The sequence below is a fragment of the Grammomys surdaster genome, unplaced genomic scaffold, assembly GCF_004785775.1.
Source record: "Grammomys surdaster isolate TR1022 unplaced genomic scaffold, NIH_TR_1.0 165, whole genome shotgun sequence".
Lineage (NCBI taxonomy): Eukaryota > Metazoa > Chordata > Mammalia > Rodentia > Muridae > Grammomys > Grammomys surdaster.
This window is the reverse complement of record NW_021604613.1, coordinates 6417735-6437148: the sequence shown is the minus strand read 5'-3', so window position 1 is coordinate 6437148 and position 19414 is coordinate 6417735.

Here is a 19414-nt window from a genome sequence, read left to right as displayed (position 1 = left end):
TAAACATCCCAGGGTGCAAAACTAGTGCCAGCTCACTGAACTAGCAAAAAGATAAGTGGATTGGCCAAATGGGGCCAAGGGAAATCCTAAGTACATTTGCCAGTCAGTACCTGTTCACAGGTTCATGGACACAACATGGAGAAAAATGTGTCAGAACAACAAATTTAGCCACAAGGATGAAAGAATTTTAGAGGGTTTATACTGATAATCAAAATATAGACATCTGTTAGGATTAAGGTTTTCATACTGTCTTGGCTGCTAGCATCTAAACCTCACAAAGTTCTTTACATTAATGTAGTTTTTAAAAGTAATATATTAATATTGAATATCTTTTACCACCAAGTGAATCTCCAGCTCCAGGAAACTGAGCTCTAGCTCAGTTATTCAAAAAACGAGACTCACACATCTCAAGCTATTGTTGTGGCTATTGATTATTCTCCCATGAAATAGTGACTAAGAGCCTATTGCAGAAGACTGACAATTCTTATTGAAGGAGAAGTCAAGCTGATGTCTAAGTAAAGTCCTACCGATTAATTTCCATGCCACTATAATGCATTCTGCATACTATCCGAGGAGATAGGTGATCACCAACCCAGATACAAAGCCTGCCATATACAAAAGTGATCAGTATGCTTAACATGTTGATGGAAGTGTGGCACATATGTTGTGGAAATATAACCAATCACTGTCTTATCATTTGTAAGGACTGTTTCTCAAGAAAGCTCATAGCTGACACTTGAGTGTCCAAGATCAAGAGACTGGATAGGCCAACCACGTAGAAGAAAACCTAACACTATTTATTGTTCCGCTAAAGGAACATAATAATAAAATGACTTCCAACAACATTTTGCTATACCATTCAACCATCATTGCAGATGCTTCCTCCTGTCATGAAAGGGAAATAATGCAAAGATCCACAACTGGACAATGGATAAAAAGTGAGAAATTTGGTAACATCTAATGGAACATCTTTATCAAACTTTTCTGCTCAGGGATCACACAACTATATGGAAGAGTAGGAGAGAAGATTGTAAGAGCAGAAGTAAGAGTATAGCGAAAGATACTGTTTTCTATAAAAAAAAATAGCGGATGCACACATGAACTCACAGAGAATGTAGGAACATATAGAGGGCCTGCACAGATCCATGCCTGCTTGTGAATTGGATTAGTAAGAATTTTTGGCTACTACTTGTCATCTCTAGCCAGGAATTTATCTCCAATTTTCAACTGTCTGCAAAGGAAAAAATAGTTTTCTCCTGTAGTATTAAATATTTAAAACCCCAGCCTGAAGTTCCTTCCTCACCTTGATCACTGAGGTCCAACATGAAAGATATACTCACAGCTTTTATAATTGCAATAAGCCCTAAACAGCTGGGCACTTGTCTACCCTCTATGCTGTTAGAATCTACTATCCTAATGATAACCCTGAAATAGTACTTACTATGTCTCATCTTGGTTGCTCTTAGCTCCAATTGAGTAGCCCTGTGGGCCATGCTCTCTTGACTTTTATTCATGACAGCTTCCTTGCTCCTCTCTTGCATGTTCTTCCTTTACTCCAACACATCTCCTTTTTCCTTCTCCTTCTCATGATCCTTTCTCTGCCCCAAGCTCGAGAAACCTCAACCCCACCTATGTCTCTTTTGCCCAGTTATCTTTATTTCACAATCACAGTTAACTGGGGGCAGGGTCACTTAGTCTACATGTACATTCTGGGGCAAATAGCTTTGGGGGCTCAAATTAACATTAAAATAGAAACAGCATCAGGCCAACTCACTACAGTCTCCAGTGGAGTTTCACTGTTTAACCACAATTAAGTATAGACCCCAAGCCCTGTAGCAGATGACCAACAAAAAGGAAAAAAATAGTATGTCATTTTGTCTAATATTTCTTTGTTTTGACATTTTTATCTTACTTTGGCTTCTATCTTGGAGTTTCTGATTTTGTGTTTTAATGGAATGTGTGTGTATGTTGAATTTTTTTAATTTTTATTTATATTTTTTACTATTTATTTTTATTTTATGTATGTGAGTACACTGTAGCTGTCTTCAGACATGCCAGAAAAGAGCATCAAATCCCATTACAGATGGTTGTGAGCCGCCATATGGTTGCTGGGAATTGAACTCAGGACCTGTGGAAGAGCAGTCAGTGCTCTTAACCGCTGAGCCATCTCCCAGCCCGTAATTTTAATTTTTAATTTTTATTATTATTTATTTGTTCTTTTGCATTGTTTTCTAAAGAACTAAAAAAGTGTTGGGTGGGTAGAAAGGATATAGCAATAGTTAAAAAAAGGAAACATTAATGGAATATATTCTATGAAAAAATTATGAAAAGGTTTAAAAATCATATATTGGGAGTTTAGATCTGAGGAGATTTATTTACTAGAATGAGTACATTGAATACTTTCACCCTCATTCATTTACTCTTATGGATTCTTCTATTGTTTGACATTGGATATGCACAGCCATTTCTCAAAAATTCTTGCTTACCCATGTCTTACTGTCTTTGGCTGCCTACTTCCTATCTGGAAAAGAAAAAAAAAATCAACATATGTCTCATTCTTTCAGGTTTTACCAAGTCACATTCGAATGGAAGCTTGTGATTATTTATGTAATATTATATAATAGCACTTCTTTACTATTTTATTACTCAATTCTTCCTTCATAAGAATAAGCACCACATGTCCTTTTGTAATACTTTACATTTGCTTTTATATCCAAGCACATTTATCACTTTTTGCAATTGAGTTTTGTCTTCTAATAGTTTAATTTAATTTTGTCTTTCTATTCTCCGTATGTTAAATTGACACTGCTTTAACTTGGCAATTAAAATTGTCAATTCCATCTCTGGCAACAATCAAATCTCTCAAATTGATTTAGTATTTCTTCTTCCATAGTTCCATTCATCCAGGCAAAGCCTGGAACCACATGAGAGCTTACAATACGGTGGGTGAGAAGAAATGAGTAAAAGTTAAGGAAATGCCACTGTTCACCATGGACCTAGTTGTAAAAGAAAAAGATACAAGGAGGCAAAGGGACCTAACTAGGATGGATAAGGCCTAATCTTCCATTGGGATCTGTCTAGAGATAAAATTTTTAACACAAGTGGGATTTTTAAGCAACAATATTTATCTCTGTCTGACAAATGTATTGTTAATATCTAAATATTATGTAGTATATACTTTCTTAATAATTAATGACATAAATAGTGAAATGATACAGTTCTATTGATGTACATGGTACGTTTTGATTATTAAACATAGTTGGTGATTTACTAAATCTTAAGACTATAAAGTTTCTACCATTAGGATCAATGGATATAATTTTATTAAAATATAAGAATTAAATTCATATATATCAATGTGAAATTTGTTTTTCTTATTTTGCTATGATACAATTATGTAGATAAAAATGAGATCTTTTAATTTTTAAAACAAAACATTTGTAAAGTGATTATGTTGAATAGATCCAAATATGTCTTGATAAGTAACTTGTAATTAGTTCACATATAATTGTGGGGAAATTCATTTTTACCTGACCTGCTACACTTCTAATCAACCTACTTTCTAAAATTTTCTCAGAAGAGTACATTTTTTGAAAAAAATTCTATATTCTCCCTAAAATTTTCATCAAATAAAGCTATATTCATCTATCTCTGGCAACAAAAGCTTCTGAAAATTGTATAGTTTGTTCACTGTTCAGTTACCTAAATGACTGTTTTTAATGAAACATGAACTTTTATTTAAAAATCCCTCACTAAATACATTCAACACTTCCATTCATAATTAAAAGTTTAACATCTGTAATAATATACCTGAAAAATTTAAATGTTTTGCTGTTATGGATTTGAATAATATTTTATCCAATAATAAAATAAGTCATTATTTCCTAGGTTTCTACACTAACTGTAGATGACTTTAATCACTTTTAATATAATTCTAAGTGTTACTTTTTAAAATTATTTCTAGTTTTTTCCTGTTATAGTCAAATTTTAACTGTCTCCACTGTTTACAGGTGTTTTTGAGAATAAAAAGAGTACTCTCAAGCCTCTGCTATTGGATAATTTTCCATACGTTATCTCCCAAAACATAAATATCAAGATTGCTTCCAAATTAGCACTGTTTTCATGTTTTTAAAATACTGCTTTTTTGTTATTATAGGAAATTTTACTGTGGACAATATTTATCAAAATTACATGATCAGGACTGAGATTTATTTGTTGTGCCTCTTCTGTCACATGAAGAGACTCCTCATCCTCAATCTCTGTTTGACTCTCCTGACCGTGATTTATTTTGATGGTAAAGGTCAGTCATTTATTACTGTGGCCATCAATCTGGATTTACCTGCTAGTTTTCATGAATAAATTCAATTTCTGCACTCCTAGCAGGATTCTGTGGAAACACTTTTGTTTCTTTGGCCTCAGTAAGAGAAATTGAATGTAATTTTACTTTCCCTCAGCATCAGTGTTTCTATATTTGAATGTTTTCAAGGTGATATCTACTAAATGTTTGAAACTAAAATTACTATCTTTTACTTTGTGGTTTTTGTTTTAGAAAAAAATTACCTTGAAACTATGCAAACACTCATGTACTTTTAAAGTATTCATTCATTAATAATAATATGTATTGACTATTTTCTAATCATATCTATTTTCTACCTATATGTATCTATCATCTACCTATTTATCTTCGTCTATATATCATACAACTGTTTACCTTCTGTCTGTCTACCCATCTATGATCTATATTACCATCTATGTGAGTATCTATTCTATCATCTATCTACCTATTAAAGTAATATCCAGTCGTCTATCTAATATAAGCATATAGAGACATCATTTCATTTCTCCTATAAAGAAAATTTGTCTCTTATACTTTACTAACATGTTATTGTTTAAGAATTTTGTATTGTTGCAGCATTTATTTAGTTTAAGGTGAAACACAACTTATTTTAATATGAAAATCATCCATTTTATGTACCTATCCATTATTAGGATGTTTATACCTATATCTGCTATATTTTGTGAATCCCAGTAAAATTTTTCTAAATTTCAACAAAGTAATGTGACATATAAACAAATCTTTTGTGGAACTTGAGAGATCACATGTCGTAAAAATTAAATTTATAGATTTAAAGAACTGCATGATAGAAAAAAATTTCAAGTTTTTCTGTTAAATATGCTTTTCAAAAATTTCTTCTTTAAGTTCTGAGTTAAAAATTTATGAGTATTATGTTTACTTATAACATTCACCCCCTCTTCATGTTCAGACTCATTAACAAATGCTAGAATTTGAATGTGAATATGAAGCTATCTTCAGGTATAGGAAAATTACAATAACAGATTATATCTAAATTAAAATTCTGACAGGAATGTATTTAGAAACAATTTTAAAATAATACATTTATGCCATGGAAAAATCGACTAAAATTCACCTGAAAGACAAGACAATGAGTTCTGCCATGAGACAATGTTAAATTAATTAATTTTGTCATTTCAGTATGATTAAACATAAACATTCATATATGTTAGTTATCTGAATTTTTGTCAATGGGCGATATAAATAAATCATGATTTTACAGAAAGAAATTTGCTGAAGGAACAATCTATGTAAAAGTTTTGTTTATAAAAAAAAAACATAAATTTGAAAAAGACATTGGGTGATATATGTTAGCCCACTTGAACCTAATAGCAGGACAGACTTCATTAAATTGATCGTTCCCTTGTTCAGCATCAAGGTTGGCTTTGTATTTCACCATATGGTCCTTCTTACAGTGTGTTGATTGGTCACTAAATGGAACACTGGCAGTTACTGTATGAATGTAAATTTTGTTGCCAGAGAAATCTCTGGAGAACTTTTAAGGTCTTCATGCATCTTTTCCCTTCTTTATCTCTGAGCAGAAGTACTTCACACTGGAAAAATGAACAAGATTGATGTACAGTCATAATGACATAATTTGTCTTTTAAAATGTATCATTACACAGCTCTCCACATCCAGGTCCCTCCAGGAGGGAGCTGGTCTCCCAGGAATGCTGACACACCAGTGTGTGACCCGCCTGTAATTGTCTCGCCAGCAAGAACACAACCGGACACCAGGATCCTTCTGCAGCAAACCTTTTATTGCGATGAAAGGAGGAAGACCCCGGGCCCCGAAAAGGCACTGTTTATATACCCTTGGAGCGGCGTGTTCATTTCTGATTGGCTGCTTACTCGTTACTCGCCAAAAACGCCCCGGGATGGGCTGTGACTTGGCGCTCACTTCCCGCACATGCGCAACAGCTTGTTTATCGGGATGGGCAGTGGATGTCAGTGCCATCTTGTAATGGCGATTGGTCTTGCCGCCGGCACTACGGCAGTAGTGGCATCCTACACCTCCCCCTTTTTGATTTATTGCAGAGGGTGGTAGTTGAGATCCCTGGGAAAGTTTCATATCTCCCATATTTGGTGGTCTCACGGAGGGTCTGAGCCTCTTTGGAGGGCGGTGCTCAAACTCTTACCCGTCACTGGGTCAGCCTCCCCACCCGGGGCTGCCCTGTCTTAGGTGGCCGAGGCTTATCCGTCCGCTCCGTCATTGACTTACCAGACCTACTATCCGTGGAACGAACACCTTAGTGGGCAGGGACTGTGTACAAATATGTTTGAGGCTTCATAGGGTGTCTTCACCAAAAGCCCTTGGGGTTTTGGCCCAAGAACCCAAGTGGCCGAGAACCCAAGTGTCATTATCTACGCAACATGGATAACCAAATCTCGGGAGATGAGCCTTGTTCTATTGCTGCAAATGCTTGAGTGATTGCCACCTTGTCACGTCTGTGTTGAGCTTTGAGTTTGCAGACCAACCATAACATGAACACTGATCCACAACATAGGGCTGTACCAAACAGGCCTACCCCCACCCACTCTTTAAAGGAGGAAAAGGCAGAAGAAATCCAGGAGGAGAGTCCTTCAGTCAGTGATAGGTCCACTCCTGTCGAGTTGATAGCTACCACTGCTGTCCTCAGCGCCTCAAGCATCTCCTCAAATCCTTCTGACCAATTTCCTGCAAGGTAGAGAGACAAACGTCTGGACAAGTTAGCTGCTCGGGTAAAATTTTCATACCGTACACTGGTGATGCAAAGTGCACCCAGTTTTCTCTCACATCCCAATTGGGCTAATTGAAAGAGGATATCCAATCTCTCTCCCACTAAATCAAGGCGTTGATTAAAGATCATTAGCCCACCTTTTAGTTGGGCACTGGCGGAAGTTTGAAGGTTAACAGCCTCTGCCACCGTGGCTGACAATTGGTTGAGGGCAGTGCCTGTCTGAACAGAAGTTGACATAGCAATCCCAGCAGCAGTGGTGGCAATGGTACTAACTGATATCGCCGTCACTATGGCTTCAGTTATACCAAAATCTCTTTTTTGCCTAAATAATGACAAAGTGAAAGGAGTCTCCACAGGGACAGGAACCCATCTCGGGACTCTGGCAACCATAGCGCGAGTGAATCTTTCAGAACTCCAACACTGGGACATCCAGCAGGTTTCATTGGTACAATTCTTAAAGGTGGAATTTGATAAAATAAACAAAAATACTAGGAACCCAAAGCTGGAGGATCCAAATAAGGATCTGCATCTGAGTCTTTTGGGGGGTCATCTTCAGATGCCACGAGTCGTCGTGTCAGTCGATCTGGTAGCCAAAATGGATTGTCTTCTTCCTGCGGAAAAACACAAACTGCTCCCCTGGATCTTATCAAAATAGGATCTGGGCCTTTCCATTGTCCGGTCAAGACATCCTTCCATTTGACCATCTCTTTTGGCCTATCAGGCTCTAAGCATTGATGGTCAGCTGCCGTGTGGCCTTGACTGCCCAGATTTAAAAAATTAAGGGTAAAAAGTGCTATAGAAACGGTGACTCGTGGCACTGAGGGTAGAACCTCCTCGACTCCCCTTTTTTATTTTATTAGATAAGACTTAAGAGTGTGATGAGCCCGTTCTATAATGCCTTGTCCTTGAGGGTTATAAGGGAGACCCGTCAGATGGGTCACCTCCATTTGGCGACAAAATTGTCCAAACTTTTAAGAAGTGTAAGCTGGTTAAATTAAACTGTGTTTGTATAAATAACTGTAAAATTTGAGAATTAGCAATGTCTAAAAAGGCAACAATTTTAAGTAGTTACAAACCGTGAGCCATATACTGGCTATGAGTGTACCAATTGAAAGCTTGATTTTTCATCATTTCATACAGTGGTTACAGCACATAATTTAATTATTTGTGCTGAAGCAGGGGAAAATTCAAGAAAATGAAAATATACACTGAGAGATTTAAATGTTTAACTTTTGTATTAAAGCAACAACAAATTTTTAATGCCATTAATAATTCTGAGACAAAACTTTTTTAATGATATCGCTTCATCGGCTCTCAAAAATCACTAGTAAATTCACTGAATTTAAACCTCACCACCTTTACCAGGATGTAAAGGAACAATAAAAACAATCTTTTAAATCTATAATAATTCTATATGTATTTACTAGAATGGCAACTGAACTAGGCAAGAGAGGCTGTAATGCCCCATTAGTTTCATAAATCTTAAATTTGAACTTTGTTTTTGGATTAATTGAATAACCAACTCCTTTTAGCCGAGTGAGAGTATCAGATAAAAGCCAAGCTGAAGGCAATCTTGTCCTCTAATAATTGTTAAATAGCCCCAGTATCTATTAATCTTTCAAAACGCTTTTTCCTTCAATTATTAACTTAAGATTAGGAATCTTGTTAATGATAAGACCTAATACACATCAGAGGAACCAAAGCCATCTTGTCTTCTATCACTCTCAACAATTTTGGAAGAAAGGACCCAAATCAAGTTGAGGAATTCCTTTGCCGGCAGTAGTTACAATGCCATTGAGGGAAGCAAGCATAATTTTAATTCCTCCAACATAATAACAACTCCTGGCCCATAAGCTGTTGTGAATTTTGGGCCTGAGGCTGATACCTCCCCCACAAGGAACAAGCAAGGCAATCAACAAATTCCAGAAAACACCTTTCTAGGGGCTGGTCATGAAGACCAAAACAAGACAAAAGAAATGTCTCACCCAAGCTTCTGTGGGAGCCCAGTCTGCATTGTCTTAATTTAAATGTAAATGTTCTTAATCTCTTCGGAGGCCTAGTGCAAAGATTATCCTTCTAGCAGGCCAGCACTGTATCACAACTTGTTTTAAATATTTTTATTTAACTCTACATGCTGTCTCCTTTTCTATAAACATGGGCAAATCAAAAAATCCCAAACTCAAGATTAGAACTGCCAACTGTAGCCAATGGAATACTGGAGTTTAACTAAATTTTTAAATTTCTTTTGTAACATTAGAGTATAACCATTAATTTTGAGAAGCAAAACCAGAAGCAATGTAAACAATCTATTTTTTCTAAAATCAACACCAAGTAGATTACCTTTATGTTACAAAGTTTTGCTGCCAATTCTTGTATATGAATGTATGAAGCAGCTTTTAATATCTCATTGAAGAGATACTGTTTTAAAATCTTATTTTTTATACATATGGTTTTCGAATGACTATAACTCTGAGTTAGTTTTACGCCAACTTTCTGTTACCAAAGTTGTAAATTTCTAATCACATCCAATAATTTAAGCCAATAATCTATAACCAAGACATGTAGAACATTTTTATACTTTTAAAACCAATCAGAAACAACAATGAAGTGGCTATGCATCTTATATATTTAGACCAAACAAAATTTGTTGCCTTTTCTAGCTGTAATTTCAAGAGAAAAGCACCTTGTCACAGAGATTTTTCTAGGACAAAACAACTCTTAGCTTCCTTATAAAACCCAAAAAGCTACTGGTCTCTTTTAAAAGCAGCTTATGCCAACCTCAATTCCTGGAAAGGCTTTTTCAGCTCAGCTCAACTCTTAGCTACAGGTGTAGGGTAGCTTATCAGCCTCTGCTGTGTATATTAAGACTGCCTGTAAAACAAAGTTAAACTAGCCCAAGAGTTGGATATGTAACCGTTTTTGTCTTTTGAACATGCAACATAGAACATACACTTAGACAACGAAACAAAAAACAAACAATCGACACATGTGGACATTGGCGCACCAAGGACAGACAACAAAGAAGGACATCTAAGAGCTAAATAAAGAGAAATTCAGGATGTCTCCCGAATTTCTTTCTTTTTCTAGATGAGTTCTGAAATAGCCTTTTCATTCCTTTTTGCTGACACAGCTCAGAGAGAGGACAACTGTTTTTCTAAAACCCTTTCTCTCTCTTTCATATTCAAGATGTAACTTTTCATCTCGTTCATTGGAGATGTAGCAGGCAGCTATTGTAACACCTCAGTACCCTGCTTTCTTAGTTTTCCAATTACTTCTAACCCTGATCTTCCCACCTGAAGCAGCTCTTAGACTGTGGGCAATGCCTGTTTAGAATTCTCCTGACCTATGTTTCGCTGTCACCTCCTAGGCAAAATGGGCACCAGGTCAATACTTCATTCACCTAGACTGCATCCCCCGAAACACACTTCCTGCAAACACAGCCTTCAAAAAACAATAACTAGCGCTAGTATTCGATTTCGCAGAGGTGGCCGTTCATCTGGATGGTATCTTTCCCCCTCATCTGTCTCTTCATCTAAGTCCTTCCCCTCAGAGGAAGTTAGCTCCTCCGACTCAGAGCCACCAAGCCCCGAGGCCTCCAGTTCCTTTATCGGATAAAGAGATTTTCTTTTGGAGGCTTCTTTTCCCTTCGTGTGTGTCTCTCCCAAGGGCGTACTTTCCCTTATCTCTCGCTTCTGCGGACTGAGCGTCTTTGGAAGTGTCTGTTTTCTTAGGCATGCCTTCTGAGCTCCCTTTTTTTTCTGAGCTCCTAAGCGCTTGCCCTGCTCTGTTTCTGACATGCTGTCCTGTAATTTGTCTAGCACTCACTGGCCCACTGCTACAGTCGAGCAGCTTTTCTCATCCTGCAAAACCAGAAGGAAGAGAATGAGTGCCGCCTGGGGAGGGAGACGAAATAGATCAAGGCCAAACATGCCTCTCAGAGCTTACCTTTGTCCCACAGTTCTGAATCCTCACCACGAGCGGAGGGTCTTCTTGGCACCGGCGATGGTGAGTTTCCCAGATTTTGGCACCAGCTGTGACCCGTGTGTAATTGTCTCACCAGCAAGAACACAAGCAGACACCAGGATCCTTCTGCAGCAAACCTTTTATTGCGATGAAAGGAGGAAGACCCCGGGCCCGAAAAGGCACTGTTTATATACCCTTGGAGCGGCGTGTTCATTTCTGATTGGCTGCTTACTCGTTACCCACCAAAATGCCCCAGGATGGGCTGTGACTTGGCGCACGCTCACTTCCCGCACATGCGCAACAGCTTGTTTATCGGGATGGGCAGCGGATGTCAGCGCCATCTTGTAATGGCGATTGGTCTTGCCGGCGGCACTACGGCGGTAGCGGCTTCCTACACCAGTGAGTACAAGTAAGACGACCACTTCTGCCCCAAGGGACCTGCCCAGAGCCCGCAGGACAAAGAAACTGAGAAGCAGACTGGGACAGGATCCTTCTAGTTTCCTTCTCGCCCAGAGCTGACCCTGTGCCACAGCTCTTCATACCCAAATCCCGCTGAGAGAGAGCTGGAATCCCAGGAGTGTGGATACACCTGAGAGCACAGGTGAAACCACTTTTGGTCAAATACTTGGCCCAAGAGGGACTCAACCAAAACTATCAGGACAGGGGAACCAAGGAACAGCTAGGGAAAGGATCCATCTGGTTTCCTTCTGCGCCCTGGAGCTCACCCTGTGCAGCCCTCCAGATCCAAATTCCTCCTGTAGAGTATTGGTCTCCAAAAAGTGTTGGCTAAAAGGCTTGTAAGAAATACAAGCCACAGTCAGAGACCAGAGATAACCAGATGGTGAGAGGCAAGGACAAGTACATAAGCAACAGAAACCAAGGCTACTTGGTATTATCAGAACCCAGTTCTCCCACCTCAGAAAGCCTTGGGTAACCCAACTCACTGGAAAAGTAATACTTTGATTTAAAATCACATCTCATGATTATGATAGAGGACTTTAAGAAGGACATAAATAATTCACTTAAAGAAATACTGGAGAATACAGGTAAACATGTAGAAGCCATTCAAGAGGAAAAACAAAAATCCTTAAAGAATTACAGTAAAACACAACCAAACAGGTGAAGGAATTGAACAAAACAAAAGTTGACCTAAAAATGGAAATAAAAACAATAAAGAAACAAAGAGAGATGACCCTGGAAATAGAAAACCTAAGAAGGAGATTAGGAGTCATAGATGGAAGCATCACCACCAGAATATGAGAGATAGAAGAGAGAATCTCATGTATAGAAGATGCTATAGAAAACATTGACACAACTGTCAAAGAAAATACAAAATGCAAAAAGCTCCTAACCTAAAACATCCAGGAAATCCAGGACACAATGAGAAGATTTCCAACTTAAAAGGCCAGTGAATATCTTCTACAAAAATATAGAAAAAAAAACTTCCCTAACCTAAAGAAAAGGATGTCCATAAACATATAAGAAGCCTACAGAACTCCAAGTAGATGGGGCCAGAAAAGAAAGTCCCTCTCCCCACCACATAATAATCAAAACATCAAATGCACAAAACAAAGAAAGAATATTAAAAGCAGTAAGGGAAAAAGGTCAAGTAACATATAAAGGCCGTCCTATCAGAATTAGACCATACTTCTCACCAGAGACTGGGCAGATGTCATACAGATCCTAAGATACCACAAATGCCAGCCTGGGCTACTATAACCAGCACAACTCTCAATTACCACAAATGGAGAAACCAAGATATTCCATGTCAAAACCAAATTTACATAATATATTTTCACAAATTCAGCTCTTCAAAGGATAATAGACAGAAAACTCCAACACAAAGAAGGAAACTATAGCCTAGATAAAGCAAGAAAGTAATCTTTTTTCAACAAACCCCAAAGAAGATAGACACACAAACATAATTCCCCTTCTAACAACAAAAATGATAAGAAGCAACAATCACTGTTACTTAATATCTCTTAACATCGAAGGACTCAATTCCCCAATAAAAAGACATAGACTAACAGACTGACTAATAATAATCAGGACTCATCATTTTGCTACATACAGGAAACGCACCTCAGTGACAAAGACGAACATTATCTTAGAATAAAGGCCTGGAAAACAAATTTCCAAGCAATGATCCCAGGAAACAAGATAGAGTAACCATTCCTAATGTTGAATAAAATAGACTTTCAACCAAAAGTTATCAAAAACATAAGGAAGAACACTTCATACTAGTCAAAGGAAAATTCTACCATGATGAACTCTCAAGTATGAACATCTATACTACAAATGCAAAGGCACCAAAATTCATAAAAGAAACTTTACTAAAACTCAAAGCACACATTACACCTCACATAATAATAGTGGGAGACTTCAACATCCAACTCTAAGCAATGGACAGATCATGGAAACAGAAACTAAACAGAGACACAGTGTAACTAACAGAAGTTATGGACCAAATGGATTTAACAGATATTTATAGAACATTTCATCCTAAAACAAAAAAATATACCTTTTCTCTGCACCTCATGGTACCTTCTCCAAAATTAACCATATAGTTGGCCACAAAACAGACCTCAACAGATACTAGAAGATTGAAATAATCCCATGTGTCCTATCAGATCACCACTAACTAAGATTGGTCTTCAATGACAACAAAAATAACAGAAATCCCACATACATGTGGAAGCTGAACAGTGTTCTACTCAATGATAATTTGACAACATACGTGAAAGCTCTAGAACAAAAAGAAGCAAATACACACAAGAGGAGTAGATGGCAGGAAATAATCAAACTCAGGGATGAAATCAATCAAGGTGAGTCAAAAAGAACTATACAAAGAATCAACAAAACCAGGAACTGATTCTTTGAGAAAATCAACAAGATAGATAAACCCTTAGCCAGACTAACCAGAGGGCTCACAGACAGTACACAAATGACAAAATGAGAACTGAAAAAGGAGACATAACAACAGAAACTGAGGAAATTCAAAAAATAATCAGATCTTACTACAAATGCTTATACTCAACAAAACTGGAAAATCTGGGTTAAATGGACAGTTTTCTAGACAGATGCAAGTTACCAAAGTTAAATCAGGATCAGATAATCCATCTAAATACTCGTATAACCCATAAAGAAGTAGCAGAAGTCATTAAAATTTTCTCAACCAAAAAATCCAAGGACTAGATGGGTATAGTGCAGCATTCTATCAGACCTTGAAAGAGGAGTTAATACCAATAATTTTCAAACTATTCCACAAAATAGAAACAGAAGGAACACTACCAAATTCATTCTATGAAGCCACAGTTATGTTTTCACCTAAGTCACACAAAGACCCAACAATGAAGAACTTCAGACCAATCTCCCTTATGCGTATCTATGCCAAACTATTCAATAAAATTTGTGAACAGTATCCAAGTACACATCAAAATAATCATCCATCATGATCAAGTAGGCTTCATCCCAGGGATGCATGGATGGTTCAATATATGGAAATCAATCAACATAATCCACTATATAAACAAATTCAAAGGGAGGAAAAACATGATCATCTCATTGGATGCTGTGAAATCATTTGAAAAATTCAACGCTCTATCATGGTAAAATCTTAGAGCAGGAATTCAAGACCCATACCTAAACATAGTAAAAGCAATATACAGCAAAACAGTAGCCAACATCAAACTAAATGGAACGGAACTTAAAGCAATCCCATGAACATCAGAGACTTCACGAGGGTGCCCATTGTCCCTATCCATTCAATGTAGTACTTGACATCCTAGACTGACAAATTAGACAACAGTAGGCAGTCAAAGGGATACAAATTGGAAAGGAAGAAGTCAAAATATCACTATTTGCAGGTGATGAGAGAGCATATAAAAGTTAACTTCAGAAGATGGAGAAATCACCCATGCTCATGGATTGGCAAGATTCATATAGTAAAAATACCATCTTGCCCAAAGCAATCTACTGATTCAATGCAATCCCCATTAAAATTACAACTCAATTCTTCATAGAGTTAGAAAGAGCAAATGTCAAATTCATTTGGAATAACGAAAAACCCAGGAGAGTGAAAACTATTCTCAACAGTAAAAGAACTTCTGAGGGAATCACCATCCCTGACCTTAAGCTGTACTACAGAGCAATAGCAATAAAAACTGCATGGTATTGGTAGAGTGACCGGCAGGTAGATCAATAGAATAGATTTGAAGACCCAGAAATGAATGCACATACCTATGGTCACTTGATCTTTGACAAAGGAGCTAAAACCATCTAGTGGAAAAAAGACAGCATTTTCTACAAATGTTGCTGGTTCAACTAGAGGTCAGCATGTAAAAGAATGCAAATTGATCCATTATTATCTCCTTGTACTTAACCCAAGTACAGTGGATCAAAGTCCTCCACATAAAACCAGATACACTGAATCTAATAGAAGAGAACGTAGGGAAGAGCCTAAACACATGAAGAAAGGGGAAAACTTCTTGAACGGAACACCAAATAGCTTTTGCTCTTAGATCAAGAACCAACAAATGTGAACTGATAAAATTACAGACAAAACTGTCAACAGGACAAAATTGCAACCAACAGTAGGGAAAAGTTCTTTAACATCTTACATCCAATAGAGGGCTAATAGCCAATATATACAAAGAACTCAAGAAATTAGGCTCCAGAGAACCAAATAATCCTATTATAAAATGGGGACCAGTGCCAAACAGAGAATTTTCAACTGAGGATACTTGAATTGCCTAGAAACACCTAAAGAAATGTTCAACATCATTAGTCATCAAGGAAATCAAAATGACAATGAGATTCCACCTCACACCAGTCAGAATTCCTAAGATCAAAAACTCAGGTAAAAGCAGATACTGGAGAGGATGTGGAGAAAAAGGAACACTCCTCTGTTGCTGATGGCATTTCAAGCTAGTACAACCACTCTTGAAATCAGTCTAACTGTTCCTCAGAAAATTGAACATAGTACTACCTGAGAACCCTGCTATACCACTCCAAAGCATATACCCAGAAGATGCTCCAACACGTAATAAGGAAAAGTGCTCCACTATGTTTATAGCAACAGTATTTATAATAGCCAGAAGCTGGAAATGACCCAAATGTCCTTCAATAGAAGACTGGATACAGAAAATGTGGTGTATTTTCACAATGGAATACTACTAGCTATTAAAAACAATGACTTCATGAAATTTTCAGGCAAAATGGATGGACTAAGAAAATATCATTCTGTGTGCAGTCACATGCTTAAATATAAAGCATTTCTATCTTTGTAGTCTTTCTTAACTTTACATGAGATCCATTTTCTACTTAATTATACCATACATAATTATAGAATTAATATTTAAAATAAGCTATAAGCATGTAAATTTTAATGTTTAATATTAAATTTAAAACACCAGAGTTGTTTCCAACTATTATGATTAAGGCCAGATGTCCCTCAACAGAGGCACAGAAAATGTGGTACATTTACACAATGGAGTACTGCTCAGCCATTAAAAACAATGACTTCATGAAATTCGTAGGCAAATGGGAACTAGAAAATATCATCCTGAGTGAAGTAACACAGTCACAAAAGAACACACATGGTATGTACTCACTGATAAGTAGAGATTAGGCAAAGCACATGGAATACCCTCAATACAACTCATGGAACACACAAATCTCAAGAAGAAAGATCAAAGTGTAGATATTTCAGTCCTACTTAGAAAGGGGGACAAAATAATCAAGGGAAGTAAATGGTGGGAGGAATTTGGAAGAAAGTGGGGGAGGGGAAAGAAGGGAAGAATCAGTATGAGAGAAGATGGAGGAGATGTACAGAGGGTCAGGAATTTAAACAGAGGTTTGTTCAATGCAATGGGGGATAGGGAACTTAGGGTTGCAACCAGAAAGTCACAAATGCCAGGAAAGCAAGAGTCTCCCAGGACCCGGTGTGGATGACATTAGTGAAATAACCTACAAAGGGGAAGAAGAACCTTTTGAGACCATATTCAGAGATTAGGCATGGCCTCCCTGGTTGAGGGGTGGGGTTACCCACCCATCTCCAAAATTTTATCCCAGCATTGCTCCTGTCTAAAGAAAATACAGGGAAAAGAGTGGAGTAGAGACCGAAGGAAAGGCTATTCAGAGACTGTCCCACCTGGGGATCCATCCCACATGCAGACATCAAACCCAGAGACTATTACAGATGCCAGAAAGTACTTGATGACAGAAGCCTGGTACAGCTGTCCCTTGAAATGCTCTGCCAGATCCTGACCAATACACAGGGAGATGCTTGCAGCCAACCCTCAGACTGAGCACAGGGACCCCAGTGGAGGAGTTAGGGGAAGGATTGAAGGAGCAGAAGGGGCCTTATCTGGCATCAGTGGGAGGGGAGACCCTTGGTCCTGTGAAAGCTTGATGCCCTGGTTTAGAAGAATGATAGGGTGGTGAGGCAGGGGTGGGTGGGTGGGTGGGAGAGGACTCTCATAGAAGCAGGGTAAAAGGGGATGGGATGGGGGTTGCAGAGAGGAAATTGGGAAAAGGGGATGACATTTGAAATGTAAATAAAATATCTAATTTAAAAAAATAGAAAAATAAAGTATATCACTACTAAAAAGAAATGCAGAGGTGCACAGCTAAACATTAGGCAGAGTTCTGAGAATCATGCACAAGAAGGGCAGAGAGGATTGTAGGAGTGATCTAGAACACCACAAGAAAACAAACAAAATCAACTAACCTGGACCACAGGTACCCACAGAGACTGAACCACAAAGTAGGGAGCATGCAAGAGACTGATCTGCACATATATTGTATAGCATGGTCTTCATGTGAGGATGCCTAACAGTGGGAGCACGGCTGTCTCTGACTCTGTTGCCTGCCTTTGAGATCCTCAGCTGGCTTGCCTAGCCTCAATAGAAGAAGATGTACCTACTGTGTCTTAATGTAAATTGATAGGTCAGAGGTATTTGATATTCATAGGAAGCCAACCTTTTTCTTAAAACAAAAAGAAGAATGGATGGGGTTGAAAAAGAGTCAGGGTAAGGATTGGGAGAAGAGGGATGGAAAACTACAGTCAGGATTAAAACTTAATTATTAATTATTAAGGAAATTTGATCATAAAAATGTATCATTACTCCAAATCAGTATATTACTGTTTAAAGTTTCCAAAAATATTTAAAACAATGATTATTAAAAGTATAACTTATATCTTTCTCTGCTATGACTATGCAAATATATAATTGTTTTGCTTACGGCCTCATTAAATATGCCATGTTGTAGATGAATAAATTCTAAACTCGTGAAGAGCAGTTTTTAAGTGTTTCTTTAGGTGCCTAGTTAGAAAATGTTATTGTTCCTCTCATTACTTTTAATTTATTACCAAAATAAAAAGAACAGTTAGCTGTTTGTCTAAAAGCATTTCCTTGTGATTAAAAAGTTTGTACTTTTATATGTGGATTTTGAATAAAAAGGAATGTAAATGAGACTTAATTTCACTTTTGCAACATGGCCTTTTAAGTTTTCACTGTGATCCTTGACTTTGTCTCTGGAGAATTCATCAAGTCCCATTATTGTATGAGTATATAATGGCTTACAGAGTGGTGAGATTTTGTTGGTTTGAGTTTAATTTGAGGAATTGTCTGTTCTTAATTTTTAACCCCATGACTTTAGAAAGAAGAAGATAAAGACATTGATTTCTTTATGCAGAGTCCTGCTGAACACCTAACAGTCATTTCCATTTAGAACTCTCTGGATTTGATTTAGATTTGAACACCCAGGGAGTATACCACTGGGAAACAATGTCTTGGCCCCAGATAAATATGCCTTTCCCAAACTGAGCCTGCAAAGTTGCAACCAGAGCCTCTCATGGACATAAAAAAGAATGATCAAAAATGCCTTGCTAGTTTTCTTTTTGTGTCCATGTAATTGAGGAAATCAATCAATATATGTATTAACCTCTTCAGAGTGCCCTCAAGAGAAGTTCCTCCAGATCGTTCCCAGAGCAAAAATATATCTCTTAAGTAACTAGTTACCTTTCCCCCTCCTTTCAGTACAAACAGTCACCAATTATCGTCATTTCCCTCTTATGACTTACAACACTAGGAAGTTCAGGATTGGGTGTTTTCAGTTTCCACATCCATTCTAAATTGTGCAGCAGACATTACTTATATTAATTCTGAATTTATTTTCCATACTATTATTTGTTCTCACATTTTACTCAGCTTTGTCTTCAAGTTTTTGTTCTGTATTAAACTTAAATATAAAATACATAAAATAATATATAATTGATGTTTAGATATTTGTTCAGGGCCTTATTTGATGACTCAAAGTCAAATTGTTTCTCTACAATTGCTAAGTAAAGTGACATCCTGTAGATGAAATATAT